Below are 21,467 nucleotides of genomic sequence, written 5' to 3' on the forward strand. Positions count from 1 at the left end.
AACAGCCGTATCGGATGAACAGGGAAAAATGTGAACTTGCTGAACAAGAAATTAAGTATATATTAGAGAATGATAGTATTAGACATTCTAATTCGAATTGGAGTTCACCGTGTGTTATGGTGCATAAGCCAGACAATAGTTTTGTACAGATTACAGGAAAGTGAATGCTGTGACAAAAACTGATGCATATCCAATCCCTAGGGTAGATGATTGTGTGGATAAAGTTGAACAAGCAAAGTTTCTTACAAAGATTGATTTGTTAAAAGGTTATTGGTGTGTTCCATTGATGGATAGAGGTAGGGAGATTTCTGCATTTGTAACCCCATCTGGGTTATATGAATATAATGTTCTTCCATTTGGGATGAAGAATGCACCAGGTACTTTCCAGCAGATGATTAATAGTGTGATTCATGGGTTAAAAGATACAGATGCCTATATTGATGATTTAGTTACAGGAAATAATACGTGGAAAGCCCATATTACTGCGGTGGAGAAACTATTTGAGAGACTTTCAAAAGCTAACTTCTCTACTAACTTAGCTAAAAATGAATTTGGTCATGCCACTGTGACTCATCTTGGTTATGTTGTAGGTACGGGCTCAGTTGAAGGAAATGCTTAAGGAAATAAATCAAACTCTAATTTAGCAACAAAGTTTGATGTTACAGGAGTATAATATTTTGATAACTCATATTAAAGGTAAAGATAATGTGATGGCTGATTGTCTATCTAGATGTTAAATGTACAATGTAAATTTTTTTTATGGAGTGATATTTTAACCTTTGTAACACTCCTACTGTATGTTAGTTTGCAAAATGCTGTATGATAATACTGTGTATGTTGTAAATTTTATACATTTGTTTTTTTTTGTAAATAGTTAATTGTTAAAATTTTGCTCCTAAAAAGACCAAAATTTTTGTTTTTGGAGGGAGGTGTTACATACTTCATGGATATCTTGTGACTGTCTTAATGATGTAATGGTCTTGTGGAGGTCACATGATGTAATTTTCCTGCTGATGTGAGGTCATGTGATGACATGTTCACCAAAGGTTTATAAGGAGACCCCTGATGTGACGCTGTTAGTTTTCAGTTTAGATCGTCAGTCAGATACTCTGTTATTCTGCATATTCGGCTCATGACGCAGTTTTGTTTTAAAGTGGAGTTCTACTCTCTATTGTAAGTAGTATTGGAGAGTGAAGACCTTACCAAAATACAGGAATTCGCCGAGTCAGGTAAAGCTGATACCGTTTGGCGGTTTTGGAGAGGATCGACCTTTATTGAATCTTTGTTCAAGTAAAAGTGACCTGCAACTGAGATATCCCCTGCTAAAGTAGGAAAGATAGTGCAGTGTCTATTCGCCAGAGGAAAAGGTCAGTTCCTTTAAACCGTTTTATTTCCGTCGTTGTGAATCCTGTGGACAAGGCAGGTTCCGGCTGGGATCAGCAATAACGTGACCTCTTCGAGGAATTATTTACTTCAGGAAAGTGTCTCCTAATTGACTGTATAAGTCTCTTGGACTTTCGAATTTACCATTCTAAGAACTGTGTTCGAATTCACCATTTTAAGAACTGTTTTTGCATTTACCCTTTTAAGAACTGTTCCAGAGTTGCCGTATAGCAGTTAACTTCCGGTTAAGTCAGTCGTTTAAATATATTTCGCTATATTCTTGAGCAGAGTTTAATAAATGATTGTTTGTTTTTATAAAACCTGACTCAATTGATATTCATTGTTGCCAGTCACGTGACATGGCTAACTAAAAATTGAAGGGGATTGTAAATATTCAGCAGGCTGGTTGCAGAAATTTAAGAAAAGACATTGCATTGATTTTTTTAAAGATTTACGGTGATGAAGCGTCTGCTGGTGACAAAGCAGCAGAAAAATTCATTGCTAAGTTGGCCAAGATCGTCACTGATGAAAATCTAACACACTGAATGGCTGCTTCAGTACGTATGTGTGATGAACAAATGTAAGGCAAAGACTGCTTGCTGGTAGCACATAAATTCTGAGCCAGGAATGATGGCGATCCCAAAATATATGACATATTCTGAAATCTGAAACACTTAAACAAAACAGCATTCCACTGGGGCCAAGGTGCAAAACACAGTCACACACAGCACGCATAGTTACAGTACACATGCAGTCACAGAAAGTAATGTTAGCACTAGTCCCTGAGTGGCATGACCTGTAGATTGATGGTGCATGGGATGTTGTTCTGGAGTCACACTTCTATAAGAACAAGCACACAGCAATTCCTCATCCCACGTGAGTGCAGCTGCAGGCAAAGGCAATCGGCTTGTCTTCCAGGGAGCAAACACTAGAGCGCAGCGTCAACAGGAGGCGCAAAGTCCCCAGCCTAGCGCATTTGCTGCACCTGCTCTGCCCCACACCGCCTCCGTTGCCTCCTCTCCTGGGAGGTTGTAATAGGCATGAGGGCATTGTCTATGCATCAGCTGAGGCCACGCATCTCCCTCACCATTTAAGTTAGAACGTTATGAACCAAACACTGGCGAGTAGAACTAGCTTGGATGGACATGGACCAGTTGGGCCAAAAAGCCTGTTTCTGTGGTTTATAACTGACTATCAGTGAAGGCAAGCTGGCTTTTTGGATGTCTAAGCAATAGCTTTATAATTTAAAACCAAAAATTCAAGTGCTGGGTACATGTAAAATGGAAAAGTAGACTTTTCTTTGAAAAGTAAGAGAATGGGAAATATTGGTATTTAGAGAGATTTGATCCTTGTACATCACTCCCAGCAAATTAACAAGCAAGAATAAGAAAGTATTGCAGCCAACAAAAGATGTGCCATCATTTTGCAAAAAGAAAATAGAGTCCAAGAGTTAAAAAGTGTTTCTGCAATCATCTTGGGGTCTGTGTGCAGTTTTGGTATTGTAGACTTCACTGTAACAGGCCCTTCAGCAGACCGCCGTGCCTCTCGGTGGTCATCCTATTTGCCCAGCTCAGACCTGGGGCTCTCTATGCTTTTCCTGCCAAATTCCATTTAAACATTGTAATTGTATCTACCCCACCACCTCCTCAGGCAGCTCATTCCAGATATTCACCACCGACTGTTTGGAAGGATTTACTCCTCAGCTCACCTTTAAAATTCTCCCCTCTCACTTTGAACATGTGCCCTCTTTTCCAAGGCTGACCTGACCTTGGAAAAAGACCCAATCTGTTGCATAGCGTTATCACAGCGCCTGCAACCCAGGCTGACCGGAAGGAGTTTGTATCTTCTCCCTGTGACCATGTAGCTTTCCTCCAGTTGCTCCGGTTCATCCCACATTCTGGGCGTATTGGTCAGCGCGGGCTCATCAGGCCTTAGGGGCCTGGTACTGTGCTGTATTTCTAAATAAAAAAATTTTTAAAACATAGCATTTTATGAAAAACTACACATAAACAAAGACTGACAAACAACCGACATGCAAAAAACGACAAACTGCAAATAAAAATTATACTAAGAACATGAGTTGTAAAGAGTCTTTGGAAGTGAATCTATAGCTTGTAGAATCCATTCAGAGTAAAGGTGGGTGAAGGTATCTACAGTGTTGGTTGAAGGATAATAACTGGTGTGGGCTGTAAGGGTTCTGTACCTCCTGCCCAATGGTGATAGTAAAAAGTAGGGAACGCCTGGATGGTGGAGGTCCTTGATGATCAGTGCTGTTTTCTTGTGATAGCACTTCTCGTGGATGAGCTCAACAGCAGGGAGGGCTTTTCCTGTGATGGACTGGGCTGTATCTACCACTTTCTGTCGTCTTCACCATTCCTGGGCATCGGTGTTTCTAAAACAGGCTGTGATGCAACCAGTGAGGGTGTTTGTTACATAGCCTGTCCTTCCCACTAAAGAATGATTTATTGTTACATTATCCAACTGAGATCACTGCCACACAGTTCTTAAATCCTCTGACCACTTCCATCCAACATCATTTACAATCATAAACATGGGACGCTAGAATTCTGGTCAGGCAGCATCTACGGAGGGAAATAAACAGTTGACATTTTGGGCCTGGTCTCTTCACCAGGACTGGACAGGCTTCTTTCTCTTTCCTTTCCAGTCCTGATGGAGGTTCTCGGCTCAAAATATCAACTGCTTGTTCCCTTCAGAGACGCTGCCTGGCCTACTGTTTTACTTGTATTTTATTTAAAGATGCAGTACAGCAACGAGCCCACACCATCCAAATACACCCCTGTGAGCAATTAACCTACTAACCCGTGTGACTTTGGAGTGTGGGAGGAAACACACGTGGTCACAAGCTCCCTATAGACTGAACGCAGCTTGCTAGCACTGTAACAACGTAATGCTGCCATACCACCCATGAGTTTCTCCAGTACTGAGTGTGTATGTTGCTACCATTTACAGACGGTTTAGCCAGAAATCTCAGTTTTAAGCTGAGAAGAAAGTTTTTCTTGCCCAGGATTATAATTCATTGGAATTGTCTTCCCCTTCAAAGAGCTCAGGGGTGATACTGATTAACAGTTGTACATTCAGGGAGTGGACATGTGTGGGTGAAGAACAAGGTACAACTGAGGCAGAAGGTGATCTTGCTCTTGTGACTGGAGGAGGCAGTCTTTAATACATACACATCAAGGCCTCAAAAATCATGTTCTCGTTCAGCGAGATCACTCCTTGTTCTTCCCAACTCCAGAGGGTCTGCAAGATGTGTGAGTGGGTGATCATCAAGCTCGTTGCCGTCTCTGCAGCTTGGAAGCAACAGCGATGCTTTATGCCATCACTTCCAGATTTGCTGAGACTTCTTTACAGGAGGGATGCCAACACTTTGGAGAGGGTGCAGAAGAGGTTTACCGGGATGCTGCTTGGACTAGAGGGCGTGTTCTATAATGAGAGGCTGGACAAACTTGGGTTGTTTTCTCTGGAGTGATGGTGGCAGAGGAGAGATCTGATAGAGGTTTATAAGATTATGAGAAGCATAGATAAAGCAGACAAAAAGTAGTATGTTCCATGGGTTGAAATGTCTAATACCAGAGGGCATGCAATTAAGGTGAGAGGGGGTTATTTCAAAGGAGATGTGAGGGGCAGGCTTTTTTTACATTGAGAGTAGTGGGTGTCTGGAGTGGTGGTAGGGGCAGAAGAATGAGAAACTTTTAAGAGATGTTTAGATAGTCACATGAATGTTAGGAGAATTGAAGGATGTGGACATTGTGTAGACAGAATGTTGGCCATTTGATTACTGATTTAATTGGTTTGGCACAACATTGGGGGCTGAAGGGTTGGTTCCTGTGCTGTATGTTCTATGTTCTGGACACATGATTTTTAAGTGGTGTTGTTGACTTTGAAGACTGAAGTTGGCGAGTCCGGAAGAAAAGACCCAATAATCAAAGCCTTGAGTTGGCGAGTGCACTGGGGATGCCCAATGTCCACGAGTAAACTGGAGGCCAGAGTCTGTGTGTGAGAATGATTGGTTAGTCGGATGGGAGGAAGGGGGCTTGTTTTGTTGTTGTTGCTTATGTTCTCCTGAACATGGTGGGCACACTAGGCTGGCACCGGGGTTCAATTCCTGAAACTGTCTGTAAGGAGTCTGTATGCTCTCCCTGTGATCCTATGGTACGTTGCAAAGATGTATGGGCTAGGAGTGTAATTGGGTGGCGGGGACTCATTGGGCCAGAAGGGCCTGTTACCCAGCTGTAACCCTAAATAAGATTACATTAAATTAAAAACTGCTTCCCTTGATTGAATAAGGAGATAGAATGGACGTGAATCTCAGTAGTTAAAATACTGCCTAAGTGAGACCAGATAGCACAAGTCCCACTAAGCTGAATGTTGGAGGAGGACATTAAGAAGCACTTCCTTGTGTTGAAGAGACTAAAGTCACAGTAGAGGTTTGAGTAGGGCCACTTTGGTGGTGAGGTCAGATTCACGTACATCGAAACGCGGTGAATTGTGTCATTCGCGTCAACCAGCACAATCTAACGATGTTACGAGGGCACCCATTCCGGCACCAACATAGCATGCCCACAGTGTTCAGCAGAACAACCCAAAACGCAACAAAACAAGTTCCTTTCCTCGCTCCCACACACAGTTCTCCAACCCAAGGGCAAGCTGCCTCCAGCCTCCAGCAGATTCACTGATTTGCAAGCATTGGGGCTTCAGGCTCCCCGGTGGACTCAGCCATCAGGCCATCAGGCCTCGACTTCCAGACTTCTGAAGGATGTTCGGCCTTTGATCTTTAGTGTTGACACCAGGACTCACCGATGAGGACCCTGAGCGTTAGGTTGTGGATAAACCTGGTGGGAAAGTTTGAAGCCGAGAGATACAGAGGGAAAGGGAGATGGACATGGTGTGTTCCCCGGTGAGGACAGAATATCGGTGTCCAGGAAGTCTCCCACATTTTTTATTTTCATTTACAGATACAGTATGGAGCAGGCCCTTCTGGCCATTTGAGCTGCGCTACCCAGCAACCCCTGATATAACTCCAGCCTAATCATGGGACAATTTACAATGATCAATTAACTTACTAACCATTCATCTTTGGATTGTGGAAGTAAATTGGAGCACCCAGAGGAAACACAAGCATTCTACAGGAAGGATATACGAATTCCTTACAGAGGACACTGGAATTGAACTCAGAGTTCCGACCAGCCCGAGCTGTAATAATGTTGTGTTAACCACTATGCTACTTTGTCACCCATTAGTGAAGCCCTTTCCCATCCCTCATCCAACCAATCCCTGCAGCCATGTGGCCCTCATTGCCGACTCTCGACCAGCTCCAGAACTCAGCCTCCCCCACCCTCCCCAACTCAGCTCAGCTTCCCCCACCCTCCCCAACTCCAGAACTCAGCCTCCCCCACCCTCCCCAACTCAACTCAGCCTCCCCCACCCTCCCCAACTCCAGAACTCAGCCCCCCACCCTCCCCAACTCCAGAGCTCACCCTCCCCAGCTCCAGAGCTGCCTCCCCCACCCTCCCCAACTCAGCTCAGCCTCCCCCACCCTCCCCAACTCCAGAACTCAGCCTCCCCATCCTCCCCAACTCCAGAGCTCACCCTCCTCCACCCTCCCCAACTCCAGAGCTCACCCTCCCCCACCCTCCCCAACTCAGCTCAGCCTCCCCCACCCTCCCCAACTCAACTCAGCCTCCCCCACCCTCCCCAAATCCAGAACTCAGCCCCCCCACTCTCCGAACTCCAGAACTCAGCCCCCCCACCCTCCCAACTCCAGAGCTCAGCCTCCCCCACCCTCCCCAACTCAACTCAGCCTCCCCCACCCTCCCCAAATCCAGAACTCAGCCCCCCCACTCTCCGAACTCCAGAACTCAGCCCCCCCACCCTCCCAACTCCAGAGCTCAGCCTCCCCCACCCTCCCCAACTCCAGAGCTCACCCTCCCCAACTCCAGCCCTCTGTCTCCTACACTTACCAGCACATAGAAAGTGCTGAAGGAACTCAGCAGGCCAGGCAGTATCTCAGGAAAAGAGTACAGTTGACATTTCTGTCAGAAAATCTTCATCAGGACTGGGGAAAAGGGATGAGGAGTCAGGGTAAGAAAGTGGGGGGAAGGGAGGAAGAACCACAAGGTGATAGGTGAAACTGTGAGTGTGGAGGGGTGAAGTAAGGAGCTGGGAAGTTGATTGGTAAAAGAGATACCAGGCTGGAGAAAGGGGAATCTATTAGGAGAGGACGAAAGACCTTGGGAGAAAGAGTGGGGGAGCACCAGAGTAAGGTGATATGCAGGTAAGGAGATAAGGTGACAGAGGGAAAAGGAGATGAGGAATGGTGAAGAGGCCGGGCATTACTGGAAGTTCGAAAAATCGATGTTCATGCCATTCATTTGGAGGCTACCTGGACGGAATATAAGGCATTTCTCCCCCAGCCTGAGTGTGGCCTCATCGCAGCAGTAAAGGAGGCCATGGATTGACATGTCAGAATAGAATAGGGAAGTGGAATTAAAGTGGGTGGCCATTGGGACCCACTTTTTCTGGCATACGAATCTTTGGTGCTCGGCGAAACAGTCTCCTAATCTACATTGGGTCTCACTAATATACACCCCAGGAGCACCAGATACAGTCGATGACCCTAACAGACTCACAAGTGAAGTGTCACCTCACCACCAGCTCCAGGGCTCTGCCTCCACTCTCTGCCCAGCCACTCAGTAAAACAAATGATAAACTGGTTTTATTGCATTTCTTGCAGGAAGACTGAACCGGGGCTTAGGGGAAGGAACTAACAGGCGTTATCACAATGACCAGCACACACTATGTGGATCAAATGGGGAACTGAGGCTGTTATCTGCAGAGACAGAAGTGTTTAAAGACCAGGAGAAGGAGCTCTGGATGGGTTGTCTATAATCTTCCAAAGTCACAAAGGGGGAAAAAAGAGGAAGTAAATGCCGTGTGTGTGGCATTAACAGGAATGCATCAGTGAAGATAAAGATGAGCTTTATTTGTCACATGTACGTCGAAACATAGTGAAATGCATCGTTTGTATCAACGACCAACAAAGTCCGAGGGGGAGGGGAGGGGCAGCCCACAGGTATTGCCATAGCATGTCCACAGCTTGTTAACCCGAAACAGTACATCCTTGGAATGCATGAGGAGACCCGCGCGGTCACAAACTCTTTGCAGACTGCGGTGGGCGTTAAACATCTGTGGAGGCGCAAGGATGGTGAATGTTCCGGCTTGAGACCCTACATCAGGAGATGTTGCCTTTTGTTCTGGGGTTGGACTGAATATCAAGACAGGCACTCAACTGGCAGCCAACCGGAAATCCACAGAGGGAGCGTCCAGACTCTGGATAAACAGTGGAGGGCAGGGATTGAACTGTGGAGCTGGTTAACATCGTTGGATAATTGTTTTGCATACCAGGTGAATTCGGGTTATAGGGAAAAGTTTAGATTATGAAGACACGTAGTCCTCTTTTATTGTCATTTAGTAATGCATGCAAGTTAGGTAGGTAGAGCTGAGTCCAAGTTCTTATTGATCTTGCTGAATGGTAGAGCAGTCTCTTCAGGCCCGATGGCCGACTCCTGCTCCTATTTCTTATGTTCAAAATACCCAACAGCAAGTTACAAATCAGCCTGAGGCAGATGACAAAAGCTGCAGATGCCAATGCTAATGTACAAAGAGGAACAAGTCCTCTTGGCCAACATGAGGACAGCAGTCTGCACCACATCCTCCGCTCAGCCAGGTCACTGCTGGGGCTAGAGAGACCGTGGAGTGGGCCTGGTGAAGCCGGATCATTGCTCGGGATACAGAGTCTGGACTGGGCCTGGTAAAGCGTGTTCTCATTTTCCTGAGTCACCAGAGGTCAGTGCAAGACGCAACTGCTGCAAATCAGATTTAACGCAACATCTTGCACACCACTGAAACCGTTCAGTCCTTCGTCCTGTTCTAGTGTTAAACAAGGTCATTTCTGGGCCCTCTATCCCAAAATCAAAGTCAAAGAAAAATTTATTCTCAAAGTACCTTGAGATTCATTTTGTTGCAGACATTTACAGGGGATAGAAGAAATACTATAAAATTCATGAGAAACTGTACATTTCATAGACAAACAACCGATGTGCAAGAGAAGAAAAAACTGTGCAAATAAAATAAATAATACTGGGAACATGAGTTGTCGAGTTCTAGTCTGTAGGTTGTTGAATCAGTTCAGAGTTGTGGTGAGTGAAGTTATCCACACTAGTTCAAGAACCTGATGAAGGGTCTCAGCCCGAAACATCGACTGCGCCTCTTCCTAGAGATGCTGCCTGGCCTGCTGCGTTCACCAGCAACTTTGATGTGTGTTGCTTGAATTTCCAGCATCTGCAGAATTCCTTGTGTTTAGTCCTTTCAACATTTATTACGTTTCAATGAGATCCCCTCACATTCTTCTAAATTGCAATGAGTACAGACCCAAAGCTGCCAAACCCTCCTCATATGTTAACCCCTTCATTCCCAGAATCATCTCATGAACCTCCTCTGGACTCTCTCCAATGATAACACATCCTTTCTGAGATACGGGGCCCAAAACTGTTGACAATACTCAAAGTGCGGCCTGATCAGTGTCTTATAGAGCCTCAGCATTATCTCATTATCTCTTTGCTTTTATATTCTATGCCCTTGAAATAAATGCCAAAACTTCATTTGCCTTCATTACCACAGACTCAAACCTGTAAATTAACCTTCTGGGAGTCTTGCACGAGGATTTCTAAATCCCTCTGCAACTCTGATGTTTGAATCTTCTCCCCATTTAGATAATAGTCTGCATTATTTTTCCTTTTACCAAAATGCATTATCATCCATTTCCCAACACTGTATTCCATCTGCCACTTTTTTGCCCATTCTTCCAATTTGTCTAAGACCTGCTGCAATCACATTGCTTCCTCAGTACTACCTACCCCTCCATCTATCTTCGTATCATCTGCAAACTTTGCCACAAAGCCATCAATTCCACTATGTAAATCACTGACAAACAATGAGAAAAGCAGCGGTCCCAATACTGACCCCTGAGGAACACCACTAGTCAATGGCAGCCAACCAGAAAAGCAGCCTCTCTTTATTCCCACTCACTGCCTTCTCCCTGTCAGCCATTCCACTATCCATGCCAGTATCTTTCCTGTAACACCATACTGTTTTATCTTGTTAAGCTCCCTCATGTGTGGCACCTTATCAAATTCCTTCCACTGTCTCTCTTTTGTTCACCCTGCTTGTTACTTCCTCAAAGAACTCTAACAAATTTGTCAGGCAAGATTTTCCTTCACAAATTTCCCTTTGCTGACCTTGCCTTATTTTACCATTAGTCTCCAAGTACCCCAAAAACCTCATCCTTAATAATGGACTCCAACACTTTCCCAACCACTGAGGTTAGGCTAACTGGTCCATAATTTCCTTTCTTTTGCCTTCCTCCCTTCTGAAAGAATGGGCAACCTTCCAGTCTTCCAGGACCATGCCAGAATCAAGTGATTCTTGAAAGACAATAACCAATGGTTCCTGGCACTCCAGCCAAGGAAATCATCAGCTTCATCCATCCTGTTAACTCTTTAGTGAGATCCCATGGTCAATGGTGTGGCCAGGGACAGTGACTCCTCCTCACCCCCACCCCAAGGTCAGCAGGTCCCAGGATTGGAGCTCCATGCAGACAAGAGCCACAAGGGTCGGGGGACCCAGGTTGGTGAATCCCAAGGTCAAGGTCCATGAGAGTCCAGAGGTTGAGGCTTAGAAGTCATTGTTCTGTGATGGGCAAGTCCTGGTGTCGATACCCAGAGGTTGGCAAAGTCTAGAGTCAAAGTCCAACCCAGAGAATGAAGCCTGAAGGTTGCCGGGTCAGCCCCAGATCGGCGAGTCCCAAGGTTAGAGGTCTGTTTGGACAGGAGACACGAGGGCTGAGGATGAACACATAGTCAGTGACTGAGATTGTAGGCCCCGTAGACAAGGCATGGTAATCTCCCAGGTTGGTGAGTCCAGTGGTCAAGGCTCAAACGTCAAAGCCCCTGGGACAGCGTTTCCAAAGGCCAAAGTCTGCATATCTGAGAGTCCGGGGCGAAGGATGGGTGGCCAGAGGCCCAGAGATGCCATGTACTGGGTCTGTGTGTGAATGGGTGGGTGGGAAAGGGGCTTGTTCTGCTGCCAGCCCCTCTTCTTTTATTTCCCATTCTGGCCTCTTATCTCTTCTTATCTGCCTATCACCTCCCTGTAGGTCCCCTCCTCCTTCCCTTTCTCCTATGATCCACTCTCCTCTGCAATCAGATTCCTTCCTCTCCAGCCCTTTACCTTTCCCACCCACCTGGCTTCACCTATCACCTTCCAGCTGCCCTCCTACCCCTCCCCCAACATTTTTACTCAGGTGTCTTCCCCTACCTTTCCAGTCCTGATGAAGGGTCTCAGCCTGAAATGTCAACTATTAATTCCCCTCAATAGATGCTGCCTGACGTGCTGAGTTCCTCCAGTATTATATGTGCATTGCTCTGCTGTTGCTTTGTTTTGATACTGCTTGTGTCCTTTTGCTGAACATGGTGGGTACGTTATGTTGGTGCCAGAATGTGTAGTGACACCTGGGGGCTGACCCAGTGCGTCCATGGGTTGTATAGATTGTTCATACATTTCACTGTATGTTTCAATGTACATGTGCTTAGTAAATGAATGAATCTAAATCAGAATCTGAGATCACATCTCAATCCTCTGAGCTCCAGATAGTCCATATCCCGTCTGTTTAACCTCTCCCTGTTCAAAAAAATCTGCCATCCAGGGAATTAGACCAGTGGAGGAACAGAGAGAACTTGGAGTCCGTGTCTACAGATCCTTCAAAGTGCCACACAAAATGATAGGGAGGTTAAGAAGGTAAGTGGATTATCAACTTTCAATAGTCAGGGGATTGAGTTCAAGAACCATGAGGTAATATTGTAGCTCTATAAAACCATGGTTAGACCATGTTTTGGAGTATTCTGTTCAGTTCTGGTCCCTTCATTACAGGAAGGATGCGGAGCAATGGACCTGATACTGTAAGACTATAGGAGATAGGAGCAGAATTAGACTATTCAGCCCATCGAGTCTGCTCCACTGTTTCATCATGGCTGATCCATTTGCCATCTCAACTCCATTCTCCTACCTTCTCACCTTAATCTTTCATGCACTGACTAATCAAGAATCTATCAACCTCTATCTTAAATATACCCAAGGATCTGGTCTGCACAGCTGCCTGTGGCAACGAATTGCACAGATTTACTGCCCTCTGGCTGAAGAAATTCCTCCTTATCTCCATTCTAAATGGACATCCCTCTATTCTGAGACTCTGCCCTCTGGTGCTAGACTCCCCCATTATAGGAAACATCCTCTTTACCTCCACTCTATCTAGGCCTTCCAACATGCAATATGTTTCAATGAGATTTCCCTTCATTCTATCAAATTACAATGAGCACAGGCCCAGAGCCATCAAACGCACCTCATACAATAACCCTGTCATTTCCAGAACCATTCCCATGAACCTTCTCCAATGTTAGCATATCCTTTCTTGGATAAGGTGCCAAAAACTGCTCACAATATTCCAAGAGAGGCTTCACCAGGGCCTTATAAAGCCTCACATTATATCCTTGCTTTATATACTAGTCCTCTTGAAATGAATGCTAACATCGCATGTGCCTTCCTCACCACAGACTCAACCCGTATATTAACCTTTAAGGAATCCTGCACAAGGTCTCCCAAGTCCCTTTGCACCTAAGATTTTTAAATTATCTCTCCATTTAGAAAAAAATAATATATGCTTTTATTTCTTCTACCAAAGTGCACGACCATACACTTCCCAACACTGTATGCCATCTGCCACTTCTATGCCCATTCTCCTAATCCATTCAAGTCCTGTAGTTTCCCTGCTTCTTCAATCTTGTATCGATTGGTAGCTGCATACCTGACCAAACAAAAATGACATGCGGAGTGCCTTAAGTGTCCATACTAGGGCCTCTCCTGTTTAATCATGGTAAGCAACAAGATATCCTGCCTTAATTATGCAGATGACACTCAGATTTATGTAACAGTGTCACCAAGTGACTATGGTCCCATACGATTACTAAAAAAACTGTATTGAACAAATCACTGATTGATTGTGCCAAAATTTCCTCCATTTGAACAAAGAGAAAACTGAAATAATTATTTCTGGTGCCAAAAAGAGTCAGTGCTCACTTAGAATCCCTGTCATTACAGACCGCAATCCAAGCCAGAAAGCTTGGTGTTGTGATGGACTCCGACTTAGATTTTAACTGCCACATTAAGACAATTACAAAGCCAGCCTACTACCATTGTAAAAGTACAGTGAGAGTTAAAGGGCTTATTTCTCAGCAAGATCTAGAAAAACTCTTCCATACATTTATTTTTAGTAGGCTTGACTACTGTAATGGCGTTTTCACAGGTCTCTGTAAAAAAAATCCCTCTGACAGCTGCAGCTCATTCATAACAGTGCCTCTAGAGTCCTCACTAAGACCAAGAAAGCAGAACATATCACTCCACTTCTCAGATCCCTACACCGGCTTCCTGCCCATCAGAGGATTGACTTTAAAATATTACTAATGGTTTATAAAGCACTGAATGGTCTACGGCCAAAATACATCTCCGATCTTCTGCTGCATTGTGAACCTTCCTGAGCTCTCAGTTGTCTGGAGTGGGTCTGCTCGTCATCCCCTGGATCAAAACTAAACATAGTGAAGCAGCTTTTAGTTACTCTGCTCCACATATCTGGAATAACCTGCCTGAGGATCTGAAGTCTGCCCCAACTTTAAGCTATTTTAAATGGAGGCTTAAAACTTTTCTTTTCACTGTAGCTTTTAGTTAGAATCTCCTGCACTGTAACTTCTATTTATCATATCTATTTTTGTGATTTTATACTCTTATATGGTTTATGCAATTTGATGTTTGATTTTTATATCTTGTTCTATGTAAAGCACATTGAGTTACCTTGTGTTTGAAAAGTGCTGTGCAAATAAACTTGCTTCCTTGCTCAATTCTACCTACCCCTCCACCTATCTCCATTTCATCTGCAAACAGTCACAAAGCCATCAATTCCATCATCCAAGGAATTGACATACAGTATAATGTAAAAAGAATCGGTCCCAACACAGACCCCTGCGGAACACTACCAGTCACCTGCAGCCAGCCAGAAAAGGCTCCCTTTATTCAGGATCTCCCAGTGGCCACACATTTTAATTCTCTGTTCGCCAGAGAAAGCAGGATCTCCCAGTGGCCACACATTTTAATTCCACATCCCATTCCCATTCTGACATGTCTATCCACGGCCTCCTCTACTGTAAAGATGAAGCCACACTCAGGCTGGAGGAACAACACCTTATATTCCGTCTGGGTAGCCTCCAACCTGATGGCATGAACATCGACTTCTCTAACTTCCGCTAAGGCCCCACCTCCCCCTCGTACCCCATCTGTTACTCATTTTTATGCACACATTCTTTCTCTCACTCTCCTTTTTCTCCCTCTGTCCCTCTGAATATACCTCTTGCCCATCCTCTGGGTCACCCCCCCTCCTTGTCTTTCTTCCCGGACCTCCTGTCCCATGATCCTCTCGTATCCCCTTTTGCCTATCACCTGTCCAGCTCTCGGCTCTATCCCTCCCCCTCCTGTCTTCTCCTATCATTTTGCATCTCCCCCTCCCCCTCCAGCTTTCAAATCCCTTACTCACTCTTCCTTCAGTTAGTCCTGACGAAGGGTCTTGGCCTGAAACGTCGACTGCGCCTCTTCCTATAGATGCTGCTTGGCCTGCTGCGTTCACCAGCAACTTTGATGTATGTTGCTTGAATTTCCAGCATCTGCAGAATTCCTGTTGTTTCCCTTTATTCCCACTCTTTGTCTCCTGCCAACCAGCCACTGCTTTATCCATGCTAGAATTTTTCCTGTAAAACCATGGGCTCGTATCTTGTTGAGCTACCTCGTGTGGCATTTTGACAAGGGCTTTCTGAAAATCCAAGTATATAACATCAACCAATTCTCCTTTATCTATCCTGCTTGTTGTTCCTTCTAAGATTTCCAACAGATTTGTCAGGCAAGATTTTCCCTTGAGGAAACCATGCTGTCTTGGGCCTATTTTATCTGCTGCAACCACATCCTTAACAATTAAGTCCAACATCTTCTCAACCATTGAGGTCAGACTAACTGGACTATAATTTGTTTTCTTCTGTCTCTCTCCATTTTTAAAGGACAGAGTGATATTTTCAATTTTCCAGTCCTCTGGAACCATTCCAGAATCCAATGGTATTTGAAAGATCAGTACTAATACCGCCACAATCTCTTTAGCTACCTCTTTCAGAACCCTGGAGTGTAGACCATCTGGTCCAAGTTACTTATCTGCCTTCAGACCTTTCAGTTTCCCAAGCACCTTCTGCCTAGTAATATTAACTTCACACACTTTTTGACCCCTGACACTCTGGAACTTTCAGCATACTGCTAGCATCTCCCACAGTGCAGACTGATGCAAAATACTTATTCAATTCATCTGCTATTTCTATGTCTCCCATTACTTCCTCTCCAGCATCATTTTCCATATACCCTTGCTTCTCTTTTCCACTTGATATATCTGAAGAAACTTTCTGTATTCTGTTAAATATTATTGGCCAGCTTACCTTAATATTCCAACTTTTCCTTCTTTATGACTCTGTTAGATCCTTCTGTTGTTTTTTTTTAAGCATCCCAATATTCTAACTTCCTGATTACTTTTTGCTCCATTATATGCCCTCTTTTTGGCTTTTGTGTTGGCTTTGACTTCTCTCGTCAGCTATGGTTGTGTCATCCTGCCTATACTACTTCTCTGGAATGTAAGTATCCTCTGCCAGAAACTGCAGCCATTGCTGATCTGCCATCATCCTTGCTAGTGTTCCCTTCCAATCAATTTTAGCCAATTGCTCTCTCATGTCTCGTAATTCCCTTTACTCCACTGTAATACTGATACACCTGACTTTAGCTTCTCCTTCTCAGAATAGCTGATCCTCCAGTGGGTTCAACAATGAGCTGCTCTAAAAGCCATTTTGGAGGCATTCTACAAATTCCGCCTCTTGGAATCCAGCACCAAACTGATTTTCCCAATCAACCTATATTTTGAAATTACCCATGACTATCGTACCATTGCCATTTTGGCATACATTTTCTATCTCCCGTTGTAACTTCTAGACCGTATCTTTACTACTGTTTGGAGTTCTTTACAGTGGTGCTAGAAAGTTTGTGAATCTTGTATGATTTTCTCTATTTCTGCATAAATATGACCAAAAACTGATCAAATCTTTGTGTAAGTTCTAAGTCCAGATAAAGAGAACACAATTAAACAAATAACACAAAAAATTATATTGACTTCGTTAACTTTGCCTCCAACTTTCACCCTGCCCTCAAGTTTACCTGGTCCATTTCTGACACCTCCCTCCCCTTTCTTGATCTTTCTGTCTCTGTCTCTGGAGACAGCTTATCTACTGATGTCTACTATAAACCTATGGACTCTCACAGCTACCTGGACTATTCCTCTTCCCACCCTGTCTCTTGCAAAAGTGCCATCCCCTTCTCGCAATTCCTCCGTCTCCGCCGCATCTGCTCTCAGGATGAGGCTTTTCATTCCAGGACGAAGGAGATGTCTTCCTTTTTTTAAAGAAAGGGGCTTCCCTTCCTCCAACATCAACTCTGCTCTCAAATGCACCTCTCCCATTTCATGCACATCTGCTCTCACTCCATCCTCCCGCCACCCCACGAGGAATAAGGTTCCCCTTGTCCTCACCTACCACCCCACCAGCCTCCGGGTCCAACATATAATTCTCAGTAACTTCCGCCACCTCCAACGGGATCTGACCACTAAGCACATCTTTCCCTCCCCCGTCTCTCTGCATTCCGCAGGGATCGCTCCCTACATGACTCCCTTGTCCATTCGTCCCCCCCCATCCCTCCCCACTGATCTCCCTCCTGGCACTTATCCTTGTAAGCGGAACAAGTGCTACACATGCCCTTACACCTCCTCCCTCACTACCATTCAGGGCCCCAGACAGTCCTTCCAGGTGAGGCGACACTTCATCTGTGAGTTGGCTGGGGTGATATACTGCGTCCGGTGCTCCCAATGTGGCCTTCTATATATTGGCAAGACCCGATGCAGACTGGGAGATCGTTTCGCTGAACACCTACGCTCTGTCCGCCAGAGAAAGCAGGATCTCCCAGTGACCACACATTTTAATTCCACATCCCATTCCCATTCTGACATGTCTATCCACGGCCTCCTCTACTCTAAAGATGAAGCCACACTCAGGTTGGAGGAACAACACCTTATATTCCGTCTGGGTAGCCTCCAACCTGATGGCATGAACATCGACTTCTCAAACTTCCATTAATGCCCCACCTCCCCCTCGTACCCCACCCATTATTTATTTATTATCCCCCCCTTTTTTCCTTTTTTTTTCTCCCTTTGTCCCTCTCACTATAACTCCTTGCCTGCTCTCCACCCTCTGGGCTCCCCTCCCCCCTTCCTTTCTCCCTAGGCCTCCCGTCCCACAGATCCTCTCCAGCCTTGTATCCCTTTTGCCTATCACCTGTCCAGCTCTTGGCTCCATCCCTCCGCCCCCCCCCCCCGTCTTCTCCTATCATTTTGGATCTCCCCCTCCCCCTCCCACTTTCAAATCTCTTACTAACTCTTCCTTCAGTTAGTCCTGACGAAGGGTCTCGGCCTGAAACGTCGACTGTACCTCTTCCTAGAGATGCTGCCTGGCCTGCTGCGTTCACCAGCAACTTTTGTGTGTGTTGCTTGAATTTCCAGCATCTGCAGATTTCCTCATGTTTGCGTTGAAAGATTATATTTGTTCATTTATTTATCGAGAAGAATGACATGTATTTGTTGGAAAAAGTATGTGAAACTTTGCTTTCAGTAACTGGTGTGACCACCCCTTGTACAGCAATAACTTAAATCGAACGTTTTCGGTAACTGTTGTTCAGCCGTGCACATCAGCCTGGAGGAATTTTAGACTATTCCTCCTTACAAAACGGATTCAGCTCTGGGTGGGCTTCCTTGCATGACTGCTCGCTTCAGGCCCTTTCTCATTATTTCTCTAGGATTAAGGTCAAGACTTGAGTTGGCCATTCCAAAACACACATTTTCTTCCTCTTAAACCATTCTGTTGACTTACTGTTGTCTTTTGGATCATTGTCTTGTTGCATTATCCAACTTCTACTAAGCTTCAGGTGGTGGACTGTTATCCTGTGGGAGTTCTCTTTATCTAGGTTTAGAACGTGTGAAAATCTGATCATATTTCAGGTCATATTTATGCAGAGATGGAGAAAGCTATACAGGGCTCACCGACTTTCTAGCAGTACTGTATATAGCTCCAAGGGTCTTTTAACCCTTGCAGTTCCTTAGCTCTATCCACAACAATTCTACACCTTCCAATTCTGTCGCCACTTAATGACTTTATTTATTTATTACGAACAAAGCCATGCCACCTCTCTGCCTACTTGCCTGTCCTTTTGTTACAAAGTGCATTTTAGATGTTAAGCTCCCACCTATTATCACCTTTCTGCCACAATTCAGTGATGCCCACAACGTCTTACCTGGCAATCTGTAGCTGTGCTACAGGTTTCTCTAACTTATTCTATATACTGTGCATATTCAAATATACCACCTTCAGTCCTTTTCAATTTTGTCCCCCTTTTACACTGTACCTCAACTCATTCACCGCAGTTTTGCCCTTTCCTCGACCTCTCCTTGTCTCACTACACACACCCATCCTCAGCACTGTCAGTTAGATTCCCATCCTCCTGCCAAATTAGTTTAAAGCTTCCTGAACAGCTCTAGCAAACCTCCCCTCAGGCTCAGGTGTAACCCATCCCTTTTGTACAGGTCACACCTTCCCCAGAAGAGATCCCAATGATCCAGAAATCTGAACCCCTCCCTCCTGAACCAGTTCCTCAGCCACACATTCATCCGGCAAATCGTCCGATTCTTACTCTCACTGGCATGTGGCACAGGCAGCAATCCAGAGATTACTACCCTGGAGATCCAGCTTTTCGGCTTTCTACCTAACTCCCTAAACTCTCTCTTCAGGACCTCCTCCCTTTTCCTCCCTATGTCATTGGTGCTGTTATGAACCAAGACTTCTGGCTGCCCACCCTCCCTGTTTAGAATGCCTCGGACCCGATCCGAGACAGCCAAGACTCTAGCACCTAGGAGGCAACATACCATCCAGGTGTCTTTTTCACATCCACAGAAGCTGATGTCTGTTCCTCTAACAATGGAATCACTACTGCAGTCCTCTTCTCCCTCCTTCTTCTCTGAGTCAGGGCCTCCCTGGTAGGTTGTCCAGCCCAACAATATACAAAGTGGTATACTTACTATTGAGGGAAACAGCTGGAGGGGTACTCTGTACCCCCTGCCCATTTATTTTCCCCCTCCTGACAGTCACCCAGGTACCAGCCTAGGGATAGCTACCTCCCTGTAGCTCCTATCTAACACTTCCTTCGTTTCCCAAATGAGCCGAAGGTTACTGAGCTGCAGCTTGGTGAACCTGGTGCAGGTGTGGTTTCTTCACTCTCCCAGAATCTCCACATTTCACACACACAGCACAACACAGCCCTGGAGCCACTCTTACTGCTCCACCCATCTGCTGCTAACAGACGAAAAATGAAGAAGTTGCAATCTAACAGAGATGTTTAAAATGATTAAAAAGCTACAGTACATTTAAAGCAGAGGTTGATAAGGGCGTCAAGGATTACAGGCTGAAGGCAGGAGAATGAGATTGAGGGGGTGATGAATCAGTCATGTTGAATGGCAGAGCAGACTCGATGGGAGAAATGGGCAACTTGTGCTCCTACGTCTTATGGTCTTGTATAGGAATTTATTTTCTGGGAGGACAGCAACCATTTGCTCTACTGGAAGAATCCAAAGCAACTTTCACATTGGAGCAACACACATCAAAGTTGCTGGTGAACGCAGCAGGCCAGGCAGCATCTATAGGAAGAGGCGCAGTCGACGTTTCAGGCCGAGACCCTTCGTCAGGACTAACTGAAGGAAGAGTGAGTAAGGGATTTGAAAGCTGGAGGGGGAGGGGGAGATGCAAAATGATAGGAGAAGACAGGAGGGGGAGGGATAGAGCCGAGAGCTGGACAGGTGATAGGCAGAAGGGGATACGAGAGGATCATGGGACAGGAGGTCCGGGAAGAAAGACGGGGGGGGGGGTGACCCAGAGGATGGGCAAGAGGTATATTCAGAGGGACAGAGGGAGAAAAAGGAGAGTGAGAGAAAGAATGTGTGCATAAAAAAGAGTAACAGATGGGGTACGAGGGGGAGGTGGGGCCTAGCAGAAGTTAGAGAAGTCAATGTTCATGCCATCAGGTTGGAGGCTACCCATACGGAATATAAGGTGTTGTTCCTCCAACCTGAGTGTGGCTTCATCTTTACAGTAGAGGAGGCCGTGGATAGACATGTCAGAATGGGAATGGGATGTGGAATTAAAATGTGTGGCCACTGGGAGATCCTGCTTTCTCTGGCGGACAGAGCGTAGATGTTCAGCGAAGCGGTCTCCCAGTCTGTGTCGGGTCTCACCAATATATAAAAGGCCACATCGGGAGCACCGGACGCAGTATATCACCCCAGTCGACTCACAGGTGAAGTGATGCCTCACCTGGAAGGACTGTTTGGGGCCCTGAATGGTGGTAAGGGAGGAAGTGTAAGGGCATGTGTAGCACTTGTTCCGCTTACACGGATAAGTGCCAGGAGGGAGATCAGTGGGGAGGGATGGGGGGGACGAATGGACAAGGGAGTTGTGTAGGGAGCGATCCCTGCGGAATGCAGAGAGAGGGGGGAGGGAAAGATATGCTTGGTGGTGGGATCCCGTTGGAGGTGGCGGAAGTTACGGAGAATAATATGTTGGACCCGGAGGCTGGTGGGGTGGTAGGTGAGGACCAGGGGAACCCTATTCCTAGTGGGGTGGTGGGAGGATGGAGTGAGAGCAGATGTACGTGAAATGGGGGAGATGCGTTTAAGAGCAGAGTTGATAGTGGAGGAAGGGAAGCCCCTTTCTTTAAAAAATGAAGACATC

At 45.6% G+C, this 21,467-nt stretch overlaps 1 protein-coding gene and 1 long non-coding RNA gene across 3 annotated transcripts in view; one reads left to right on the forward strand and one right to left on the reverse strand.

Moving 5' to 3' along the window:
* Positions 1-21,467, forward strand: part of LOC134337046 (uncharacterized) — a 73,301-nt gene that overhangs the window by 21,452 nt on the left and 30,382 nt on the right. For both annotated transcript variants that reach the window (XR_010015921.1, XR_010015920.1), the window contains exon 2: positions 12,167-12,258. This is a non-coding gene — a long non-coding RNA (uncharacterized LOC134337046). The remainder of the gene's footprint in view (positions 1-12,166; positions 12,259-21,467) is intronic.
* The window catches only part of crk (v-crk avian sarcoma virus CT10 oncogene homolog), a 120,407-nt gene that overhangs the window by 12,851 nt on the left and 86,089 nt on the right, over positions 1-21,467 (reverse strand). The window lies entirely within an intron of this gene.

The sequence above is a fragment of the Mobula hypostoma genome, chromosome 23, assembly GCF_963921235.1.
Source record: "Mobula hypostoma chromosome 23, sMobHyp1.1, whole genome shotgun sequence".
In the NCBI taxonomy this organism is placed as follows: Eukaryota; Metazoa; Chordata; class Chondrichthyes; order Myliobatiformes; family Myliobatidae; genus Mobula; species Mobula hypostoma.